The following is a 25,123-nucleotide window of genomic DNA, read 5'->3' on the forward strand; positions in this document are numbered from 1 at the left end:
TAGGACCTTAGATTGCTTAAAGCAATTCGTTTTGAGGCTTACTATGGTGTTTCATTAGGGCCAAGAGAACACGAAGCCCGCGGGTACGACGTTACAATGGCGAAGCGCAATAGCGCAATTGCGAAGCGTGACAGTACAATTGGCGATAACACGACAGCACGATGGCGTGGCAAGACAGTAAGATGATGACAGTCCATCGAACTGTATTGCTTCGCCATCGCAACTGCGCGCTTCGCCTTCCTGTCGAACATGCGCAAACAATTTACTTAGTCAGCATGGAGTCAGACGAATGTTCGTCCTATGGACTTATTTACCAATAATCTTGTTATTTAGTGTTACATATGTCAAATGATTACTTTTATCTATTTTTAATGCTAAAAAACACATAGTTCGAACACATATATCAGCCCTCGGCTGGAACACACTTAGCTTTAACACAAATATCATCCCTCGGCCAGAACAGTAATAAATGGAAATTTTGGAGGAATAAATTAAACTTTATAGCAATTTCAATTAAGATTTACTTCAAAATTATAAAAGTACTTAAACATTAAGGATAAAGACATAAACACAGTCTCATTTTGTAATACTTATGCAACGTTTAAGAAGATAAAATACGGCAATTAAGAACGTGTTTCTATTAATGACCAGTATAGTCCACAAAGCTGTGTAACTAGATTATTAGGTAAAGGGAGGTAAACATACTGGTTATAGTCTTCTTGCACTGTATTATGACGATCAGAGTTAAGCTTCTTAAACAATTTCATGATCTGGATCTTGTAAAATAAATAGGAATATTCCCTGGAAGCATAAAACACAACCAAGCAAAATGATAGCAGGTAATGAATGTTCAACACCTCTCAACCCCTGTAGCACCGGCTTAAGTGGAATTCTATTACAGTAAATTGGACTGTACTCCATTGTCCCAAAGGCCATAAAAATACTGATTTCAAGTACGGAGACACTTTTAACATCTGCCACATTGCACTTTGAGACTGCTGTTGTGACATTCAATAAAATCTAGAAGATTCTTTGGAAACATAGATTGCAACCAAGCAAAATAAAGAAGATTCGGTTTTATTAAGTCATGGAATGTGCAACACCCTTCATGCTCGGTAACATCGGTTAATGTGGAATTCTGTGACAGTAAATTGGAATGGACTCCATGATCCTGAAGGGGAGACTTTTCGTCGGAATTCGGGAATACCATGTTATGGAGTAGGCAGATCAGTCAGTTATATGACATTCTGGTTGTGAATATCAAGTTAGTCTGACGTATAAGGCTGTACAGTAGCAAATGAATTTGCTATATGTTCTATATAAAATTAGCAATTTTCTGAGAGCTGTACCACATAGCCAGTTCTCAAATGACCTATAAACCACAAAAAAAACCAAGAAAAGCAGGGGTCATGTATCTTCTAAGAGAGATTTCTTGTCTGACAGGTCAACACTATGGAATATCTTCCAAACTGACAGCTAAAATGTGAGAAAGATCACATGAGTAATAAGGTTTGTTCACATTTCTATAAATACGAAACATCTCCTTGACAATGCTGCCAAAATGTCAAGTATAGGCCCACAATGAAATAAAAACAAAAAATGGCTTACATAAAACATGAAAACAATGAGGATTTTTTTCTTTCCGCCATTATCCGACTAGCCCGGAAGAGCTGCTTGATTATCCTATTTAGTACTATTGTTCCTATAATTTCAAAAATTATTAGCTATAGTGTTGACACGTTTTTTTTTTCCTTCAGGAGATAAATATCTTTGAACTGGTTCTTGTTTTTACGAACTATTACTATTATTTACTTAATGATATTGTTCGATGTTCATCCTTGCTTTATGTTTTGTGTTGATGTTTTTTGACAATGTCCGCAAAAATATGTTAAATGTTAAGCGAGCATAAAAATGTAAAAGGACAATAAATTAGAAATGGCGGGATCATTATAATGATATAAAACTCTCTAAATTTATTCATTGTTAGGCTTTAATGACTGTTTTTAAGACGGATAAGACTTCGCAAGTAAGACACAGAACGGTATCCACTTGATTGCGTTGCATAGCGACCCACTCGAAACTGCGTTGCATTAGGTTTTCGGCCGATTTTTCAGAAACAACCCTGAATAATTCTATGAAAATACACACGCTTTGTTTAAAGAGGTAGCCCTTTACATAAAAAGTGTTTTAACAGTTACTTGTTCCCGATAAACACTACTATTTGAGGCGATATTGTCAAAAACTGTCAAAAATCTCCTTCCCCCGCCGGACTGTACAGAAGTGTTTGAATTAACGGCAAAAATCTCAGCTAAATGGACACATGTGCTAAAACATAGACACATTTGCGCTCCAGGTGCACCCATCGTTTACATTTGATCCGTTATTTAACGGGTAGAAATTCCTTTAAATCATACTTACAATACCGGAAATTTGTAGTATTGGCCATATTTCTCCATTTGATTGGCGTAAAATTCACCTCTCAAACAACGTTGGAACCACTTGATCTGATCATAAACACGGGTGGTAAACGCGCAATCCAATTCCCACTGGGAATACGCTATAAATGGGATGCGCGACTTCCGGTGCTGGTGTTGCGCATCAATATATACAAAATCGAGGTAGGTGTTTTTTTGTTTTTGTAAATAATGACACATTTACGAGTGCTTTCGAAAAAAAGCAAAATGCTATTCGACACAAAAATGAATAACGATCATATGTGTGAAATACCAACTTATAAATTTAAGAATCAGCTCTGTTATCACGAAAACACTGCTGGCTCGAGCTGTCAAAAAAGCATGGAATCATGAAAAACGCAAATTTTCTAACTCTTGTGCCTTCTCTCTGGAAATGTGACGCTTCTAATGATCAAACACGTGTAAAACAGTCGTTAATATTACCTACACTTGAATGAAATGTTGCTTTTGGGGGAAAGATTGGCAAAAAATAATCGGGAATGGGGTTGCGCCCCGGGAATGGAGTTGCGCGTATACATTATATACATTATGGTGTATACGAGCAACTCCATTCCCGGTGCGCAACCCCATTCCCGACTATTTTTTTGTCAATTATGTCCCAGTAAGCTGGATTTGAAGCAAATAATTTTGATATTCGTTACTTTATAACAGTTGAGTTATCATAAAAAGCATCAGATGTCCTCAAATTAGGCATATGAGGTCAGAAACTTCCATTTTTGTTGATTTCATACTTTTTTCACGCTTCGTGTCGCCTGAGTTTTTGTTATAATAGAGCCGAATCATAAATTACAAACCAGATATTTTACACATATGATGTATTACCATATTTGTGTCGAATAGCATTTTGCTTTTTTCGAGAAAATTTATTCTTGTCTCATACTAAGCAAAATCATAACTTCACATACCTCAATTTCGTCTTTTTTTACGCGCAACACCAGCACCGGACGTTGCGCAACCCATTTTAAGCGTATTCCCGGCGGGAATTGGATTGCGCGTTTACCACCCGTGATAAAGCTATGGCCAGTGTGGTACAGATAATATCCGTTAAAAATTTACATTTTTCTCATTTTCACCTGTCTTCAGTTTTGCTATCAGTCACTTTATAAATTTTATATAAACTTATATAAAAGGATTTATGTATTTGTTTACCATTTGTATTTTCTATTAAAGTTCTATGTTTTATGATTCAATTAAGTTTATGACGCATGTAATAGAAGGTGTCACCCCGGTATAGAAGTACTTCCGGGTCGTTGTATCCTAGAAAGTAGTTCTTTGAAATTTTGAAGTTCCCAATTTAACGCTATCCCTACTTTGACATGTTATATTCCAAATGTATTTATTGATACTGTGTACATTTTTTGTCATTTCTGATGTCTTTAACAGTTGTTTTATGTGTGTTTTTCAGGATTACATTTCTGTGCGGAAGGATTAAAAAACTACACCAGACTGGTGGCCATGACAGATGTCAGTGGGAAATTTAAACATGGACTAGATACTTTGATGTGTAGCAAAAAAGTTCATCGTTGATGGTGGTGTTTTTCTGTGATATATTGACTGGGATAGTATTACTCTTTAGAAATACAGAGCTGTCAATGCTGCAATTTTGTTGTGAAATTCACAATCCATGTCCAAAAGTGCTTGTTTTACTATACAGCAAGGAGGAGAAATTGTACCGGCCGACACCTATATGGCAAATTCAGAAAGTGGAATATCTCAGCAACCATAGGGTTTACAGTCATGAAACTTCACACACTAGTAGCTGATAAGAATACAAATCAGTGGCTAAAAGGATATTTCTAAGGTTTGTGAAATTTTAATTTTATTCAAATTTTAAAAATTCAGTAGTTGAATTTTCTTTGAAATTTGAGTAATAGTTGTCTCCTCTTGATTTGTCAGTCTTCTACTATAGTGCAAAGACACTGAACAAGCAGGAAGCTTTAAAAGGCTATATAAAAAGAAGACACATAGTTTTTCACTTTAATTTTAAGAAAAAATAATAAATTTAAATTTCTTAAATTTTTTAAAAAAAATTCTATTTCGCATAGCGTCTCTTTCCGAAGAATTTATAAGTATTATATATGTGAACATGTTACATAGTGCCGCAGTAGACCGTGGATGAACAGTGTCGTATGTGTGGAAGCTGTACATTTTGGACCGGATGGGTTTATAAATGAGGCTATAGTCGGTTTCGTAACAGGAGTCGGAGAGACTGATTGCTTGTCGGGCCTGGATCTCGAACCGGTCACGGTGTTATTACACTGATGTTAAAGCCAGTCAGCAGGCGTCTCATATATGATATAAAGAAATTGCGTGAATGTCGTTCCCTTGCGTATGAGACGCATAACTATATTACACGAAATAATTATTTTTCTCATTTCAGTCAAATCCAATGTGCTACCGGCATTTTGGCATTGAAGGACATTGCTTACCGGTGTGCCGAGTGCATTTGTCGGCATTATTAATGTATAACAAGTTTTCTTTACACTGACAGGACATTGGTTGTATTACACAGGGAATTACATGGAGGTTGCTTCAGTGTGATAAAATAGTTGTTGTTGTTGTTGTTTGTGTATTATTTTATTTATTCATTTGTTTTTTCAGTTTAGAAACATATTCCGAGCTTTCAGCTTCAGCCCGCATCAGGCCGTCGTCAGATACATTCTGCCTTGAATGGGAATGCTTCTATTCTGATTTGCTTTTCAGGTTTACAACGCAGGTCTGTGTTACTAAGAAAAATTTTAACGGGGCTGATTTCCTGGGTCGGCCTCGTGCAGTTTCCTTAATATGTATTTGTCCTGGTACCGACTGGAACACAACTTGACGGTATTTGTATTTCAGTTTTGCTCGATTCATTCTACTTCATTCTTTAGATAGGACTTTTCCTTTGGGACTTTTATTCATGTTTTTCTGTATGTTGTTTTTTCATAGCATTTATGTGTTTCAATTCTTTTAAAGTGCATTTCAGATACTTTGGTGTCTGTGCTGAAAGAGGTTGTCTGGTAATAGTTATTTTAATATTCTTTTCACTGTTTCAGCTAACATATATGTAGAAAATTATTCAGTTGCAGTGTTTTAATGACAGACTTCCTGTAAAGTTCCTGAACCAGTTGATATCAGAATGATAAAGAAATGATAGATGGTACCAATCTGTGAATATTATGTCACTTTTTTCTATAGGTGTTTCTGATCACAATTAGAACTATACCACACACACTCAGCTGTTTCTCAGAAAGACCGACACCGGTTCACAATCTTTCTTTTGTCATTTGCAGGCGATGAATTCCATATGTCAGAAGGAAATTTAGAATCGACAACCAGTCAGCAGCTACCATAAACCAGACCAACCTATTAAGTCGAGCGGGCAGAAGCTGTGATTCCCAGTGTAACACCGCAGAATGACGGCTAGTTTTCGGTAAGCGATTTACATGTTCCACCGGTGCATTGCCCTCTGGTCCTAATGTCTTTAGTCGAACTGTAGCCAAAATGTCAGTAACTGCTTGACAGTTTCAGGGGTACCCTGAGCTGTGTCTGGCTCCAGTTGGAGTTCTTGACCTTCCGCCACTTGCCTGCTTCCAAGATGGCGCGGATCGGCTTTACATTTGGCGTTTCAGGCATTGTTCGGCTTAGCCGAAGAAATAATTCATTTAAAGATGACTGTGATGTATTGATCTGTTTTACTTCCAGTAATTGTCATAAATATAATCACATATTGGTCTTTGCTTGTGGGTTTTGGTCTTCAAATCATTAAAGTTTCATTTTTTCTGCAATTGTAGTGGGTAAATTATGCATTTTTTACTAAAATTGCATATTTTAAAGTAAATACTCATTTTTGATACATCATTTTTCAAAAATAAATAAGCTTAAAGTTACATAAAACATACTTAAGCATTAACTAGTGATATCACAGTTGATTTCATGAAAATCTGATTGAAATTTTCAGAAGGAAGGCAAATTTTGTAATGTGCCTTTTTTCTTCAAAATTCCGGTTTCCGAGCCAATTTTCCCGCAAAGTAGTCTAATGTTTGAAATGTTTCTGCGGGACAAAATTTTCTTTGCAATGACAATGTCTTGTGTAACTTTCTCGCAAAACCCTAAGTTACAAGATTTTATGGGAAAAATTTGGCTAAATTAAAAATTTGATAAGATTTAGGTGTCACCCCGGTATAGAAGTACTTCCGGTCGTTGTACCTAGAAAGTAGTTCTTTGAAATTTTGAAGTTCCCATTTAACGCTATCCCTACTTTGAACATGTTATTTATCCCAATGTATTTATTGATACTGTGTACATTTTTTGTCATTTCTGATGTCTTTATACAGTTGTTTTTATGTGTGTTTTTCAGGATTACATTTCTGTGCGGAAGGATTAAAAAACTACACCAGACTGGTGACCATGACAGATGTCAGTGGGAAATTTAAACATGGACTAGATACTTTGATGTGTAGCAAAAAAGTTCATCGTTGATGGTGGTGTTTTTCTGTGATATATTGACTGGGATAGTATTACTCTTTAGAAATACAGAGCTGTCAATGCTGCAATTTTGTTGTGAAATTCACAATCCATGTCCAAAAGTGCTTGTTTTACTATACAGCAAAGAAGGAGAAATTGTACCGGGCCGACACCAGAAGGTAGCATCGTGGATGAGATAATTAAGTAGAGCCAATGAGAATCGAGATCCCTAGTCACGTGATGCGATTAAACCAATCGCCGTCTTGATAATCATTCTTGTTTGGGATGCGGAAAGGATCAGTTCAATGTATATTTTTTCTTAACAACCTCCACCTTCCCCTTCCTCCTCCTTATTTTAGGTCTATAGACGTTCAACTTAATTGTCGGTTTTTCTTTGGCTCTAGTTTCTTGTCGCTTGTATTATACAAACATGTCTTTGTATATATGTATTTTTAGCGTTAGTTAGCTTCTAATTGTTTTGTACTATGTGGCGGCGGTTTCTTATCGCCCGGATATAGATAACTCCTACTTTTTCGTACACTGTAATGTAACTTTGTTTTCCAGTATTTTGTAAATAAATACCCTATATTCAATTCATACAGTAGTTGAGTTTTCTGTACAAAGTGATACACAATCTTTCCTTTGGGGAAACAATGAGACATAAAAATGTATCAAGTGAGAAAAACCCTGCTTTTTGGATGGAGATGGTTTTCTAAACTATAATATTTAGATCAGTTGGCGAAAAAAGCTATTCCTCTATACTATATTCAGCTCTGAGGTAAAAATTATGCATCAATTTGAATAACTATCTCTTTAAACACCCCATAATGAGCATTTTCACTTACGTTTTCATTAGATAAAGTCTGGTAAAAAAACTCACAAAAATAAGAGCATGAGTGAACCAGTACGTGGGATATTACGCACAGAGCTGAGGGAGACCGGCAGAGCTCGTGTATAATTTGGTGAAAAAAAGCGTTCAGTCATGAAGATTAGATCTATGTGAAAACAAAATAAAATGATTTCTAACAAAATGGGAAAATCAAAAGCAGAGGAAATCACACCTAATATCTATGCATTAAAGATCCCACTTAATTTGCGCTAATTAGTGTTAATTGGCATTCATCGAGTTTCTGATGTTATATAATATGTCAATTTGCAGGTAGAAAAAAAGTTAGAAATTGTCAGACTGATTCCTAGGCTAGCTTATTTAGGACACATCTATATGCTTCCAAAGAATCTTCTTATTCATTGGATTGAAATGTTAATTTTTAAACTGCAATTTCAAATATAGGAAATTGTAAATACTGAATACAATGTAATTTGAAATTATAAGGCATGGTATAATTTATACATGAAAATGTGTGTTCTTCATCACCTTCCACATACTGATTGAGTTACATCTCATTGTGTGATATAGCACATTTTTCGACCATATATACCTGAGAAAACAAATATATTAGAGTAAAAATGGAATATGATTAAGTTCGTGGCTCATATAAGGGAATGAAACAGTCTCTTGTAAGTCTATAATGATGGGTACATGTATAATTATACATGATGGCTATATGGTATTTTATATGGTTTCATACATATATATTTGTAAATGGATGATAGTTAACTTATATACCTCAAAGCGGTTTGGCATATGAGAAAATTAAACGCTGTTGTTTTCAACAGTTCATTGCTTTGGGGATTATCTGATAGTTTTGAGATATACCTACCACTTGTACATATTCCCACGTCCTCATTTTCACTTTCAAATCTATATAATCTCGAAGCGAAAACCACTCAACTTGTCATAAAAGCTACCTTAACATTAAAAGCCTGATACCTAGATTCCACAGATATTGTGACGGTGTTTAAAATATCGCCCTTGCCTTAAGTTAGTTGTCAATATCGTTAACTGGACATTTCAGTCACAGCTGCTTTTTAATAAACATTGCCCCTGTGATTTTAGAAGAGCATCGTACCCCGTGAGATTTTTATCTGTGATACAATATCTTCTTTTCATGTTTTAAAGCAATAAGCAAGATGCTGTCACGAGAGATAAAGTCTGGTAAAAAATACTCGCAAGAAGAATCCTTTAAGCAAGAGTGTGAGTGAACCAGTACAGTGGAATATTACGCACAAAGCTGTTCTTTCTATTGTCAAGAAATATGATGTGCCGACCGTAAGTGAATTTTGCGACGCGGCTTTAAAACCTTCCAAAATAGAAGCTGATATTGTCGTCTTAAAAGTAATCTATACCAGAATAAATGAAAGAGAACAGGCAGAAATATACTGTAAATGTATTTTATCCTTTCGGTGTGTTGCCTTATCCATAACTCATGAGCGTTATTACATGTATGTAGATTCGCCGTAAAATCTAACTCACTCACTTTACATCATATAACGTCCATATTTAAGAGGCAGAGAAGTAAATATTCAAATTTTAAGTGATAATATATCTTGAATCAACTGCCTTAAGCTTGTTTTCTAAATGATAGCTATGTACAGCACACGCAGTTTCCAAATGTAATACACTACCATTCATGCAAGGATGAACATTATAAAAGCTAGTCATAAAATCTCTAAGACCTTTGCAAAAGAAAATGAATAAATAATAATTAATTACAAAGCATGCAAAATGGCAGACCTATTTCACTGTTTTAAAATGTACATATGCATGGACGTTGTTTTCAAAACTAAAAAAGTAACATTTGAAAATAAGAACTTAGGTCGGTAGTACTAAGTATCAGCCTTGAAAACAAAGCTATCAACATTGCATTAAGGTTTCTTGTATTAATTACAAGTTTTTAGTTTGATTCAAGAAATTCTCAGTTTGTATACATACAAAAACATGAGACAAATACAAGATTTTAAAGAAAACATTACATACTTATAATCACGCAAATCAATGAGGGCAACACACAAAAAATTACATTAATTTTATCGAATTAAGGAATCTATTAATTCTATTTATAGCAAATACCAACCGAATATTTACATTCCCAAACAAAAATTTTTTCTAATAAACACTATAAAAACACCTTATAAACACCATCAAAACCGCATTTTTTTTGGTGTTTGTTAGTGCGTTCCATTAGTGATCCATTGAAACAATCAAGAAATGGTTGCAATGGATCGCTAATGGATCGCGATTTTGAAGCGAGTTATTAACTTTACAGAGCCATTCAGAAGGCTTTCTCCTCTTTTATCAGGAAACATATGGTTTTAATCCATCCAATGTACCATAACAGCAGATCTTCTAGTTGCTATGGTTATGTTATGTAATCTCATCTAAGGTATAATTGAACACATGGCTATATTTATATTGCATAAAGGTTGTAGTACGAAGTATTGGTAGTACTGAGTATTACTCTCTTTCACGGAAGGCTATGTAGATCGCAAGTTGACACAGTCCTCTAAAAGGAACCATATTGAAGTTTCAAAGATATGAATTATGGTTTCAAATCAAATGTGGGGCCATCCCGACTTTCATATTCATAGATGATGTGAAAAACGCATAACCATAAATCACTCTGAACATCTAGATGACAAAAACAAGATATTCATATATCTACTGTGATATTTACTCTTTCAATTTCAACGATTATGGGGTATGTCACATGCTTGATTTGAAGATGCATGAACAACTTGAATTGGTATTAAAGGCACTGGCCTCCAGATCGTTCGAAAATAAAAAAAAGAGATTTTTTAGATATCTGGAAATTAATGCTGTATTTCTTAATAACTGACATACTATATGTTACGAAAACATATGAGAATTAGTAGTTTTTACTACATTTTACGATGAAAATCGGAATTCGTTTTTAACGCTTTACTCTTGAGCCTCTATTATAAATATCTATATTTCAAGCGCATAGAACACTAAATCCGCGGTATTGGTAACGACAGCGGTAAACTTCTTTATTGCCGCGGCGGTCCGGGTTCGATTCCCGACGCAATCATCTCTTTTTCTTGATTTGGTATTTTTAGAATAGTTAAGAAACAAAAACTCATATTATAATCAAACTTCAATTTGAAAGAAAGATCATTTTTTAGTAAAAATCTAGAGGTCAGTGCCTTTAAAATGAGAACCAAGAACTGATGCATATAATGAATTAAATTTCTTGAAAAATTCATTAAATTGATTTCATTTTCTTAAATTTCCACTTCAGAACATAGAATATTACACAATTGATACAAATAATTATATAAATTCCAAAATTCACAAGAAAAGAAATATATTTGATTTTAAATCTGCGAAAATTTCTCGGATATACTAAAACTGTAACTAATATTTGACATTTTTATCGCATTTTATTTTCCAATAGACACTTTTTTCACTGTATAAGTAGCTTATATCACAAACAACAAAAACTATAAAAAAAAAATATATATATATATATATGTATGCTTTCTTCTAAGATATTATGATTAATTTTTGGGATTTAGGCTCATTCTCATTTTTACAATAAGAACTCATTTTTAGATCCAACATTTTAGCAAATACCGTCTCTTTTGCTTACTAATATCTTTGACAGCAAATATTGTTAAATATGACTTTCTACTCGTATATTAAAACTTAAACTCACGTGCATACATGTATATTGCATAAAGATAAACAGTAACAACCATATACACAATGTTTTAAAGTTTTAAATCAACTGTTAAGTTTTGAACAACTGTGCCTGGTCTATACAGCTAATGGGGCCGAAATTCATAAAGCATCTAATTAAGTATAAGAAATTGATTATTTACTTAAGTATTAAATAGGTAAGAAATTTATTTTACTTAAGAAATATTTGTTATTCATAAAACAACTTAATTAGTAATTCTTAGCTTTTATTGTGGACGAAAACATTAAAAAAAAACAAGAGCACCGCCTTGCGGGTGCTGACGCTCATCTGATTTTTTTTGTGTAATAGAAATATTGTCCTACCCTTGATTTTCTAAGTCCAAAAGGGCCATCATTCTTGCAAAAAGCAGGATAGAGTTATGTTTCTTGATGTACAGTGTCCACTTATGATGGTGAAAAACTGTTGCAAGTTTTAAAGCAATAGCTTTGATAGTTTATGAGAAAAGTTGACTTAAATAATACTCAACCAAGAAAATGATTTTCTAAGTCCAAAAGGGGCAATAATTATTGCAAAAAGCAGGATGGAGTTATGTTGCTTGCTGTACAGGGTCAGCTTATGATGGTGAACAAGTGTTGCAAGTTTCAAAGCAATAGCTTTGATAGTTTAAGAGAAAATGTTGACTTAAACATAAAACTTAACCAAGAAATCTGATATTTTCTAAGTCCAAAAGGGGCCATAAATCTTGCAAAAAGCAGGACGGAGTTATGTTTCTTGCTGTACAGGGTCAACTTATGATGGTGAACAAGTGTTGCAAGTTTTAAAGCAATAGCTTTCATAGTTTAGGATAAAAGCTGACCTAAACATAAAACTTAACCAAGAAAACTGATTTTCTAAGTCCAAAAGGGGCAATAAATCTTGCAAAAAGCAAGATGGAGTTATGTTTCTTGATGTACAGGGTCTGCTTATGATGGTGAACAAGTATTCCAAGTTTCAAAGCAATAGCTTTGATAGTTTAGGAGAAAAGTTGACCTAAACATAAAACTTAACCAAGAAATCTGATATTTTCTAAGTACAAAAGGGGCCATAAATCTTGCAAAAAGCAAGATGGAGTTATGTTTCTTGCTATACAGGGTCAGCTTATCATGGTGAACAAGTATTCCAAGTTTCAAAGCAATAGCTTTGATAGTTTAGGAGAAAAGCTGACCTAAACATAAAACTTAACCAGGCAACGCCGACGCAGACGCCGATGCCGACAACCGCTCAAGTGATGACAATAACTCATCATTTTTTTTTTAAAAAATCAGATGAGCTAAAAACAACATTAATTTCAGACAGATACAATATGCACCATTTTGTTTAAAGTCCTTTTATCTGAAAAACAACTCTTTAATCGTACTCACGACGCCATTCTGTTTTCTGACTTAAGTCATTTCTTACTTATCTTAAGTTTAAGCTGTTTCATGAATAGGACTTAAGTTTTTACTTAGACTTAAGCTGAAATCACCACAAACTTAAGTAAAATCTTAAACTAAAGTCAAAACTTATACTTAAGATGCTTTATGAATATGGCCCCTGGTCTATACAGCAAACCTGGTCTATACAGCAACCCCGATGTATACAGCTAACCTTGTCTATACAGCAAACCAGGTCTATACAGCTAACCTGATATATACAGCAAACCTGATCTATACAGCAAACCTGGTCTATACAGCAAACCTGGTCTATACAGCAAACCTGATATATACAGCAAACCTGATCTATACAGCAAACCAGGTCTATACAGCAAACCAGGTCTATACAGCTAACCTGGTCTATACAGCTAACCCGATTTATACTGTTAACCAGGTCTATACAGCTAACCTGATTTATACTGTTAACCAGGTCTATACAGTTAACCTTATATATACTGTTAACCAGGTCTATACAGCAAACCAGGTCTATACAGCTAACCTGATTTATACTGTTAACCAGGTCTATACAGCTAACCTGATTTATACTGTTAACCAGGTCTATACAGCTAACCTGGTCTATACAGCTAACCTGATTTATACTGTTAACCAGGTCTATTGAGCTAACCTGGTCCATACAGCTAACCTGATTTATACTGTTAACCAGGTCTATACAGCTAACCTGATCTATACAGCAAACCAGGTCTATACAGCTAACCTGATTTATACTGTTAACCAGGTCTATACAGCTAACCTGATTTATACTGTTAACCAGGTCTATACAGCTAACCTGGTCTATACAGCTAACCTGATTTATACTGTTAACCAGGTCTATACAGCTAACCTGGTCTATACAGCTAACCTGATTTATACTGTTAACCAGGTCTATACAGCAAACCTGGTCTATACAGCAAACCTGATACATACAGATAACCTGATCTATACAGCTAGCCTGATCTATACAGTTAACCTGATCTATACAGCTAACCTGATCTATACAGCTAACCTGATCTATACTGCAAACCAGGTCTATACAGCTAACCTGATCTATACAGCAAACCAGGTCTATACAGCTAACCTGATTTATACTGTTAACCAGGTCTATACAGCTAACCTGATTTATACTGTTAACCAGGTCTATACAGCTAACCTGATCTATACAGCAAACCTGGTCTATACAGCAAACCTGATACATACAGATAACCTGATCTATACAGCTAGCCTGATCTATACAGTTAACCTGATCTATACAGCAAACCAGGTCTATACAGCTAACCTGATTTATACTGTTAACCAGGTCTATACAGCTAACCTGATTTATACTGTTAACCAGGTCTATACAGCTAACCTGATTTATACTGTTAACCAGGTCTATACAGCTAACCTGATTTATACTGTTAACCAGGTCTATACAGCTAACCTAATTTATACTGTTAACCAGGTCTATACAGCTAACCTGATTTATACTGTTAACCAGGTCTATAAAGCTTACCTGATTTATACTGTTAACCTGGTCTATTCAGTTAAATATTCCCAAATAGCATACTGGCCAGGTCTAAACAACAAAAAAAATAAATTAAATAAAACAGGAAACACTCAATTGAGAAACACTCAGTTTCGTATCAAATAACATCAAAACTCTCATATCCAGCTTTGATGGCATGGTACCCTAAAGCCTTGTGTCAAATGAGGTAGAAAAATAACAAAATGTTGTTCCTTTTAAAGGTGGTGATGGGCATATAAATTTAAAGTCTATCAATATTCATGGACTCTGATTTCAAATGCATACTGGTAATCACACCAAGCAATAGATATCCACCTTATTTAACAGAAGCCATCAGAATTCTCTCCCAGAAATGTAAAGCCTATGAAAAAGCTTTAAGCTCATTTCATCAATATGGTGAATTTGTTATAAATTTCCGCAATCTTGTCTCAGTGTAAACATTGAGTTTTGATGACTTCCAAAAGCTCCCAAGTACAAAATGTATGTAATTCTACTGCTATAAACATTTCTATTATTACTTTTCGTATTGACGCAATTGCATTGGAATGGAAACTCCATTTTTTATTATTTCTCAATCAATCTCTTGGCTTGAAACAACCTTTCAGTTCTATAACTGAAGGTTTGTAATTAATAAGCCATTGTTTCAGCTCTATGTATATCAATAGTCAAAGATTTGTAATGAAACAATGTTCTAGTTTTTTGTCTATCAATAACTGAAGATTTATAATGAAAGAATTATCACTTTTATGTCTATAAATAACTGAAGATTTGTAATGAAACAATATTTAATTGTCTATCAATAACTGAAGGTTTGTAATGAACAAGAGGGTCATGATGACCCTGGATCACTCACCTGAGTAATATGAGCTACATGTTTCAAATGTCAAACTGATGATAAAATATTAAGAAAGTCTGTAGGTCATATTCATGGTTAATGAAATTCAGTTTTACGACTGATGTGCAAAACTGTGTATGTCATCAAAATTTCAAGGCTGTATCTTAAAAAACAGGAAAGTAGGTCAGTAGGTCAAGGTCACAGTCAAGTGACATCATATTACTTGGGGTCATCAGGTAATTATAATTAAACAGTCTTGGAAATAGGATCAGATGATTTTTTAAGTATTTTTTCCAATATAACTCGCATAATAACTAAGTAACCCCAGGGCGGGCCTCTTTTAACCCCAGGGGCATAATTTGAACAATTTTGGTAGAGGACTACTAGACAATGCATCATACCAAATATCAAAAGCCTTGGTCATATGGTTTCAGACAAGAAAATTTTTAAAGTTTTTTCCTATATAAGTCTATATAAAACTTGGGACCCCCAGGTCAGGGCCTCTTTTCACCCCAGGGGTACAATTTGAACAATTTTGGTCGAGGACCATAAGACAATGCTACAAGCCAAATATCAAAGGTCTAAGTGTTGTGGTTTCAGAGAAAAAGTTTTTAAACTTGTTTTCCTATATAAGTCTAAGTAAAATTTGGGACCCCCGGGGCGGGGCCATATTTGACCCTAGGGGAATAATTTGAACAATTTTGATAGAGGACCACTAGATGATGCTACACACCAGATATCAAAGCCCTAGGCCCTGTGGTTTTGGACATGAAGATTTTCAAAGTTTTCCCTATATAAGTCTATATAAACCATGTGACCCCCGGGGCGGGGCCATATTTGACCTTAGGGGAATAATTTGAACAATTTTGGTAGAGGACCACTAGATGATGCTACACACCAGATATCAAAGCCCTAGGCCCTGCGGTTTTGGACAAGAAGATTTTTAAAGTTTTTCCTTTGGTTCGGTTGCCATGGCAACCAGAGTTCTGCATGGAGTTCAATTCTTTGATACATTTTGAAAGGGGGCCACCCAAGGATCATTCCTGTGAAGTTTGGTGTAATTCTGCCCAGTGGTTTTCAAGAAGAAGATTTTTTTAGAAAATGTTGACGGACACACAACGCACGACGCACGACGGACATTGAACGGTCACAAAAGCTCACCATGAGCCTTTGGCTCAGGTGAGCTAAAAAATTTTCAGTTCTATGCATATCAATAACTAAAGGTTTGTAATGAAACAATTTTTAGTTCTGTATTCATCAACAACTGAAGGTTTGTGACGGAACAATTTCCAGTTCTATGTTCATTAATTACTGAAGGTTTGTTATGAAACAATTTTCAGTTCTATGTTTATCAATAACCGAAGATTCGTTATGAAACAATTTTCAGTTCTATGTTTATCAATAACGGAAGATTTGTTATGAAACAATTTTCAGTTCTATGTTTATCAATAACAGAAGATTGTTATTAAACAATTTTCAGTTCTATGATCATCTATAAATGACAATTTGTAATGAAACAATTTTCAGTTCTATGTTTATCTATAACTGAAGGTTAAAGGGGAGCGGTGGTCTAGTGGTTAAGGTGTCGGCCACTCAACCCGGGGTCATGGGTTCAAGCCCCACTGGGGTCATGACTATGACTTCTCATATGACACCAGTACTGGTTTTTCCAGGAAGCAAACTCGAGAGTGGTTCAAATAAGCTTAAAGCTTTTATCACAATCAAGCTGAAATAAATTAGTATAAACTAAATGAAGGTTTGTGATGAAACAATGATTCAGTTCTATGTATAATTATAACTGACTGAAGGTTTGTTGTGAAGTTCAAGTGAAAGTTTGAAAATAGTCCTACCTGTACTATTTGCTAATGATAATGTGATTATCTCGAAATGCAAGGACACACCCATTTCATGAACTATTTTCAACAAAAGGCCCATTTAGTCACTCACCTGAAAAATATTTTGACCATCTGACACAGCTTCTGACCAAGTTTGGTGAACATCTTTTATAAGATGAATATAATGGTAAGTTGATGGGAGCTGGAACAGGCTCTACCGCTTGAATATAATGGCAAGCTGATGGGGGCTGGCACAAGCTCTACCACTTGATTATAATGGCAAGTTGATGGGAAGCTGATGAGGGCTGGCTAAAACTCTACCATTTGAATAGGATAAAAAGCTGATGAGGGCTGGCTCAGACTCTACCATTTGAATAGGACAGAAAGCTGATGAGGGCTGGCTCAGACTCTTAACATTTCAATATGATGGCAAGCTGATGAGGGCTGGCTCAGACTCTACCATTTGAATAAGATAGAAAACTGATGATGGCTGGCTCAGACTCTACCATTTCAATATGATGGCAAGCTGATGAGGGCTGGCTCAGACTCTACCACTTGAAAATGATGGTAAGCTGATGAGAACTGACTCAGACTCTACCATTTCAATATGACGGCAAGCTGATAAGGGCTGGCTCAGACTATACCATTTCAATATGATGACAAGCTGATGTGGGCTGGCTCAGACTCTACCATTTTACTATGATGGCAAGCTGATGAGGGCTGGCTCAGACTCTACCATTTCAATATGATGACAAGCTGATGTGGGCTGGCTCAGACTCTACCATTTTACTATGATGGCAAGCTGATCTGATGAGGACTGGTTCAGACTCTACCATTTCAGTATTATGGCAAGCTGGCGGGAACTGGCTGAAGCTCTACCACTTGAAAACAATGGCAAGCTGATGAGGGCTGACCCAGACTCTTCTATTTAACAAGAGGACCATGATGGTCCTGAATCGCTCACCTATCCCCACATGACCCAGTGTTGAACTGAGTATGACGTCGTTATTTCTATTATTTGACATAGTGACCTAGTTTTTGAGCACAAGTGACCTAGATATCATCAAGATAAAAAATTCTGACCAATTTTCATGAAGATCCATTGAAAAATATGGCCTCTAGAGAGGTCACAAGGTTTTTCTATTTTTCGACCTACCGACCTAGTTTTTGACCGCACATGACCCAGTTACGAACTGACCTAGATATCATCAAGCTGAACATTCTCACCAGTTTTCATGAAGATCCATGAGAAATATGGCCTCTAGAGAGGTCACAAGGTTTTTTCTATCTTTAGACCTATGACCTAGTTTTTGACCCCACGTGACCCAGTTTCAAACTGACCTAGATATCATCAAGGTAAACATTCTGACCAATATTCATGAAGATCTCGTGAAAAATATGGCCTCTAGAGAGGTCACAAGGTTTTTCTATTTTTAGATCTACTGACCTAGTTTTTAACCCCACGTGACCCAGTTTCAAACCTGATCTAGATATCATCAAGGTAAACATTCTGACCAATTTTCCTGAAGATCCATTGAAAAATATGGCCTCTAGAGAGGTCACAAGGTTTTCCTATTTTTAGACCTACTGACCTAGTTTTTGACCGCACGTGATCCAGTTTCGAACTTGACCTAGATATCATCAAGGTGAACATTCTGACCAATTTTCATGAAGATCCTTGAGAAATATGGCCTCTAGAGAGGTCACAAGGTTTTTCTATTTTTAGACCTACTGACCTAGTTTTTGATCCAACATGACCCAGTATCGAACTTAACCTAGATATCATCAAGGTGAACATTCTGTCCAATATTCATGAAGATCTCATGAAAAATATGGCCTCTAGAGAGGTCACAAGGTTTTTCTATTTTTAGATCTACTGACCTAGTTTTTACCCCCACATGACCCAGTTTCGAACTTGACCTAGATATCATCAAGGTGAACATTCTGACCAATTTTCATGAAGATCCACTGAGAAATATGGCCTCTAGAGAGGTCAAAAGGTTTTTCTATTTTTTGACCTAATGACCTAGTTTTTGACCCCACGTGGCCCAGTTTCAAACTTGACCTAGATATCATCAAGGTGAACATTCTGACCAATATTCATGAAGATCTCATGAAAAATATGGCCTCTAGAGAGGTCACAAGGTTTTTCTATTTTTAGACCTACTGACCTAGTTTTCGACCCTACGTGACCCAGTTTCGAACTTGACCTAGATATCATCAAGGTGAACATTCTGACCAATTTTCATGAAGATCTTGTGAAATATATGGCCTCTAGAGAGGTCACAAGGGTTTTCTATTTTTAGACCTACTGACCTAGTTTTTGATGGCACGTGACCCAGTTTCGAACTTGACCTAGATATCATCAAGGTGAACATTCTGACCAACTTTCATAAAGATCCCATGAAAAATGTGACCTCTAGAGTGGTCACAAGCAAAAGTTTACGGACGGACGGACGCACGCACGGACGGACGACGGACGACGGACGCCGCGCTATCACAAAAGCTCACCTTGTCACTTTGTGACAGGTGAGCTAAAAATGATGGCAAGCCGATGCGGGCTGACACAGACTCTACCACTTGAATATGATGGCAAGCTGATGAGAACTGACTCAATCTCTACCATTTCAATATGATAGCAAGCTGATGAGGACTGGCTCAGACTCTACCATTTCAATATGATGGCAAGCTGATGAGGGCTGGCTCAAACTCTACCATTTGAATAGGACAGAAAGCTGATGAGGACTGGCTCAGACTCTTTACCATTTCAATATTATGGCAAGCTGATGAGGGCTGGCTCAGACTCTACCATTTGAATAGGGCAGAAAGCTGAAGAGGGCTGGCTCAGACTCTTAACATTTCAGTATGATGGCAAGCTGATAAGGGCTGGCTCAGACTCTACCATTTGAATAAGATAGAAAACTGATGATGGCTGGCTCAGACTCTACCATTTCAATATGATGGCAAGCTGATGAGGGCTGGCTCAGACTCTACCATTTGAATAGGACAGAAAGCTGATGAGGCCTGGCTCAGACTCTTAACATTTCAATATGATGGCAAGCTGATGAGGGCTGACTCAGACTCTACCACTTGAAAATGATGGTAAGCTGATGAGAACTGACTCAGACTCTACCATTTCAATATGACGGCAAGCTGATAAGGGCTGGCTCAGACTATACCATTTCAATATGATGACAAGCTGATGTGGGCTGGCTCAGACTCTACCATTTTACTATGATGGCAAGCTGATGAGGGCTGGCTCAGACTCTACCATTTCAATATGATGACAAGCTGATGTGGGCTAGCTCAGACTCTACCATTTTACTATGATGGCAAGCTGATCTGATGAGGACTGGTTCAGACTCTACCATTTCAGTATTATGGCAAGCTGGCGGGAACTGGCTGAAGCTCTACCACTTGAAAACAATGGCAAGCTGATGAGGGCTGACCCAGACTCTTCTATTTAAAAATGATGGCAAGCCGATGCGGGCTGACACAGACTCTACCACTTGAATATGATGGCAAGCTGATGAGAACTGACTCAATCTCTACCATTTCAATATGATAGCAAGCTGATGAGGACTGGCTCAGGCTCTACCATTTCAATATGATGGCAAGCTGATGAGGGCTGGCTCAAACTCTACCATTTGAATAGGACAGAAAGCTGATGAGGACTGGCTCAGACTCTTTACCATTTCAATATTATGGCAAGCTGATGAGGGCTGGCTCAGACTCTACCATTTGAATAGGGCAGAAAGCTGAAGAGGGCTGGCTCAGACTCTTAACATTTCAGTATGATGGCAAGCTGATAAGGGCTGGCTCAGACTCTACCATTTGAATAAGATAGAAAGCTGATGACGGCTGGCTCAGACTCTACCATTTCAATATGATTGCAAGCTGATGAGGGCTGACTCAGACTCTACCATTTCAATATGATGTCAAGCTGATGCGGGCTGACTCAGACTCTACCATTTGAATAGGACAGAAAGCTGATGAGGGCTGGCTGAAACTCTACCATTTGAATAGGACAGAAAGCTGATGAGGACTGGCTCAGACTCTTTACCATTTCAATATTATGGCAAGCTGATGAGGGCTGGCTCAGACTCTACCATTTGAATAGGACAGAAAGCTGAAGAGGGCTGGCTCAGACTCTTAACATTTCAGTATGATGGCAAGCTGATATGGGCTGGCTCAGACTCTACCATTTGAATAAGATAGAAAGCTGATGAGGGCTGGCTCTGACTCTTAACATTTCAGTATGATGGCAAGCTGATAAGGGCTGGCTCAGACTCTACCATTTGAATAAGATAGAAAGCTGATGAGGGCTGGCTCAGACTTTACCATTTCAATATGATGGCAAGCTGATGAGGGCTGACTCAGACTCTACCATTTCAATATGATGTCAAGCTGATGCGGGCTGACTCAGACTCTACCATTTGAATAGGACAGAAAGCTGATGAGGCCTGGCTCAGACTCTACCATTTGAATAGGACAGAAAGCTGAAGAGGGCTGGCTCAGACTCTTAACATTTCAGTATGATGGCAAGCTGATAAGGGCTGGCTCAGACTCTACCATTTGAATAAGATAGAAAGCTGATGAGGGCTGGCTCTGACTCTACCATTTCAATATGATGGCAAGCTGAAGAGGGCTGGCTCAGACTCTACCATTTCAATATGATGTCAAGCTGATACGGGCTGACTCAGACTCTACCATTTGAATAGGACAGAAAGCTGATGAGGACTGGCTCAGAATCTTTACCATTTCAATATTATGGCAAGCTGATGAGGGCTGGCTCAGACTCTACCATTTGAATAGGACAGAAAGCTTAAGAGGGCTGGCTCAGACTCTTAACATTTCAGTATGATGGCAAGCTGATAAGGGCTGGCTCAGACTCTACCATTTGAATAAGATAGAAAGCTGATGAGGGCTGGCTCAGACTTTACCATTTCAATATGATGGCAAGCTGATGAGGGCTGACTCAGACTCTACCATTTCAATATGATGTCAAGCTGATGCGGGCTGACTCAGACTCTACCATTTGAATAGGACAGAAAGCTGATGAGGGCTGGCTCAAACTCTACCATTTGAATAGGACAGAAAGCTGATGAGGACTGGCTCAGACTCTTTACCATTCCAATATTATGGCAAGCTGATGAGGGCTGGCTCAGACTCTACCATCTGAATAGGACAGAAAGCTGAAGAGGGCTGGCTCAGACTCTTAACATTTCAGTATGATGGCAAGCTGATAAGGGCTGGCTCAGACTCTACCATTTGAATAAGATAGAAAGCTGATGAGGGCTGGCTCAGACTCTACCATTACAATATGATGGCAAGCTGATGAGGGCTGGCTCAGACTCTACCATTTAAATAGGACAGAAAGCTATGAGGGCTGGCTCAGACTCTACCATTTAAATAGGACAGAAAGCTGATGAGGGCCGGCTCAGACTCTACCATATGAATAGGATAGAAAGCTGATGAGGGCTGGGTTCAATATGATGGCAAGCTGATGTGGGCTGACTCAGACTCTTCCATTTCAATATGATGGCAAGCTGATGTGAGCTGACTGACTACCATTTTAATACGATGGCAAGCTGATGAGGACTGGTTTAGACTACCATTTTAATATGATGGCAAGCTGATGAGAACTGACTTAGACTCTACCATTTCAATATGACGGCAAGCTGATAAGGGCTGGCTCAGACTCTACCATTTGAATATGATGGCAAGCTGATGTGGGCTGGCTCAGACTCTACCACTTGAAAATGATTGCAAGCTGATGAGAACTGACCCAAATTCCACCATTTAAATATAATGGCAAGCTGATGCGGGTTGACTCAGACTCTACCATTTGAATAGGCACTGGTCTGTCAGGATAAATACCTGCCAGTTACATTATGATTTTGACAAATATTGACTGTCAGTAACACTAGATTATCATGTACTATATAAAACTGTACTGTCATAAATCATGAAATGTTTCTGATCATGAAGATGAATAGCATGAAGTAATTATACTTTCAAGGGCAATAACCTGGTATTAATATGACAGTTACTCTTAATCTCCTTCACTGTTGTTACTGAAATCCATTACCATTATCAGATAGATTTTTTCACAATGTATAATTTTCTGACAAATATTTTGGACACTCTTTTATAATTATATCTTCCAGAGGCTGCCAGGCTTCATTATGATCTCTGGTGACCTCAAAGACAGATTCCGGAAAATTCTAATGCTATAATTAAAATACTTGCACTAAGATTTATTGAAAACTGGTGAAAAAAAAGCTGCAGACCTGATAGAAAAACAACCAAAATGGTGAGTTCATGATTCTTACTGACTTTGAACATCAAGGACACTTGAGCCTCCTTGTAACATAAAAATCTACAATAAACATTTTTTCTAATTCAATATGTAACAAAAATTCTCTTAAAACGTCATTGTACTAACCAACAAAGGATTTTATTAAGATTCTGGCAATGTGTCAGACTGTCTTTCATGCTTCTTTGTGTGATGTGTTACTTGACTAATGGACGAAGTATTGTTCTCTGTGGAAGTATTGTCAAAGACTGACATAAGTCAAACTGCGGTACAATTCTTCAGTCCCCACAGAAACAACTCCACAAATTTTCTGTGTAGTGCTCACATGGTATTGAGCTTTTTGGTCAATCAAAACTCAAAACAAGAAACACATACAAACAGTTGCTCTTTGGAAATAAAGCTTTGCCAGAACATAATACTGCTAAGCATTTTACCATCACTGATTGTAAAGGAGACTTAGTGTTAGCATACAGGATGCCAAGTCTAAAGTTACAGAGAAAAGTCTGGTCAGTATAATAAATTATTAATCCTAGACAGAACAGTAACTGAGAAGCCCAGTCTGTGGACCAATTTAATACAGAAAAGTCCTATCTGTGAAGAAACAAAAACTGGGGAACCAAGTCTGTGAAGCAGAAAAAACTATAGAGTAACAAAAATTGAGGAGACCAGTCTATGGAGTGAAAAAAAATTGAGAAGCCCAGTCTTTGAAACAATATATATTGAGAACCAAGTCTGTGGTGCAAAATTATTGAGAATCCTTGATGCTAATATAGTAATACTAATCTAGAAACAGTAACTGAAACATGTTTTCAGAAGGAACTGTGATTGAAACATCTGCCACTTTGTGAAGGAACCTGCTTCGTGAAGGAACAGTAACAGTGTAAAAGAGTGAAGCAAAACCTGCTGAATCATAGAAAATCAGAAACAATGTCAGAAGTGTGACAGAAACAGTGAAGCTGAACCTTCTGAATTACAGAAAATTAGAAACAAGATCAGAAAAAGTGACACCAAACCTGCTGAATCATATAAATTGAAAATTTCAGTAGTGTGGCAGATAATGATAAGCCAAGTTTTGTAGTAACAGAATGGGCAAGACTTGCCATTCAAATCTACAAGAAGCATTATGTTTGCATTCATTTAACTCACACACACATTTACGCTATCTTCACTTTTCGGGCATTCATACTAAGTGCAAAAAATTCAATGTTTCTTCCTAAAATTTTGACATCATCCCCTTAATTTAATCCTTATCTTCCCTAATAGTTATATAAATGCCTGGCATGTTTCTCATTCCCCTGATAAATGAGGTTTTTCTTCTGAGTACAACCGATGAATGCAAAAGCATGTCTTCATTGACTGAAAATTGTCTGGAATTGAGAGAATTCTCAGAAAATAAGGATAGAGCTGTGTATTAAATAACTCTATTTATAGAAGATTTAGTTTAACACTCGTAACGGCATCTATTAACACAATTGCCCCAGGAAAGATAATAATTTTCTTCCATGTGAGCCTTATTCAAACATAATTTCTCCATGCAGTTTAAATGTAATACCTTTTCACTGAGAGACAGAGAGACAACCAGCAATCAAAGGTCTGAAGGACCTGAGGGTCCGCTACTGACTGGCATAGTAATAAACATTGTTGTAATTACTGTTACTGTAGTATAAAGAATCATGTTAAGGTGTATTATCAGTGCAATG

The 25,123-nt window shown here is 36.7% G+C and overlaps 1 protein-coding gene across 4 annotated transcripts in view; it reads right to left on the minus strand.

Moving 5' to 3' along the window:
* LOC123531301 (potassium voltage-gated channel subfamily H member 7-like) overlaps positions 1 to 25,123 on the minus strand; it is a 463,598-nt gene that overhangs the window by 188,810 nt on the left and 249,665 nt on the right. The window lies entirely within an intron of this gene.

The sequence above is a fragment of the Mercenaria mercenaria genome, chromosome 11, assembly GCF_021730395.1.
Source record: "Mercenaria mercenaria strain notata chromosome 11, MADL_Memer_1, whole genome shotgun sequence".
Classification (NCBI taxonomy): domain Eukaryota; kingdom Metazoa; phylum Mollusca; class Bivalvia; order Venerida; family Veneridae; genus Mercenaria; species Mercenaria mercenaria.